At 35.2% G+C, this 838-nt stretch overlaps 1 non-coding gene across 1 annotated transcript; it reads right to left on the bottom strand.

The window, feature by feature from the left end:
* Positions 1 to 373: 373 nt before the first annotated feature.
* LOC132649638 (U6 spliceosomal RNA) lies at positions 374 to 475 on the bottom strand. The gene has a single exon (XR_009588120.1). It is a non-coding gene; the product is annotated as a U6 spliceosomal RNA (small nuclear RNA).
* Between the last annotated feature and the right edge of the window lie 363 nt (positions 476 to 838).

Raw genomic sequence — 838 nt, 5'->3', positions numbered from 1 at the left:
GATAGCAGGTCATCTGAAATCCTTCTCTGTTCTTGGCACATATATATATCAGCACACATAACTGCACATGCACACACACACATACACACACACGCATACACATGCACAGTAAAAATAATGAAAATAAAAATATTAAAAAGAAATTGAAGTTAATGGTGTAAGGGACATGAAATATGGAGGCACATGAATATGTTTGTCCTTATTCCTGAGGATTGAACTATAATTTTCTGTTAAAAAAAAAACACAATAGAATTACCTGCACTTATTTAGAAAATACTCATGATCATGAAAGAATCTTCATCCTAGACCTTTTCCTGGAGTTATTCTCTGACATTCTGGATATGGTTGAGTAGTGCATTCTCCATAGCTGAACGAAATTAGTTAAAAGCTCTGAGTTGTTTTCCTTATGCAAGGGCCCATGCTAATCTTATCTATATCGTTCCAATTTTAGTATATGTGCTGCCGAAGCAAGCACTCTGGGTTGTTTTCAATAGTGCAAAATGGAAATGATTTTTTTCTAAGAACCCTGGTTGTATTAAAGTATTGTCAAATTACTAATTAGTGCCAAATTATACACAGTTCAGTAAGGGCTGTCAGCTCATAAAGTTTTAGGTGCTTATTTATCTGGAGGTTTGAATTTGTGTGCCACTAGTAATTGTTTCTACTGATTACTACTTCTTGTTATAGCACGACAAACTTTTTTCTTCATAGGTGTTATGGTGGATGTCATTTTGTATTTATTCTGCGTAGGTGAAGCAGGGCCAACTTTACAACTTTTATTTCACCGACTGTGTATTGCCAGAGCATTTATTTCCGATGGCTCTAAATGACTCACCAC

Source organism: Meriones unguiculatus, chromosome 20 (assembly GCF_030254825.1).
Source record: "Meriones unguiculatus strain TT.TT164.6M chromosome 20, Bangor_MerUng_6.1, whole genome shotgun sequence".
Lineage (NCBI taxonomy): Eukaryota > Metazoa > Chordata > Mammalia > Rodentia > Muridae > Meriones > Meriones unguiculatus.
The sequence above is the reverse complement of the archived record's forward strand: the minus strand, read 5'-3'. Positions and strand labels throughout refer to the sequence as shown.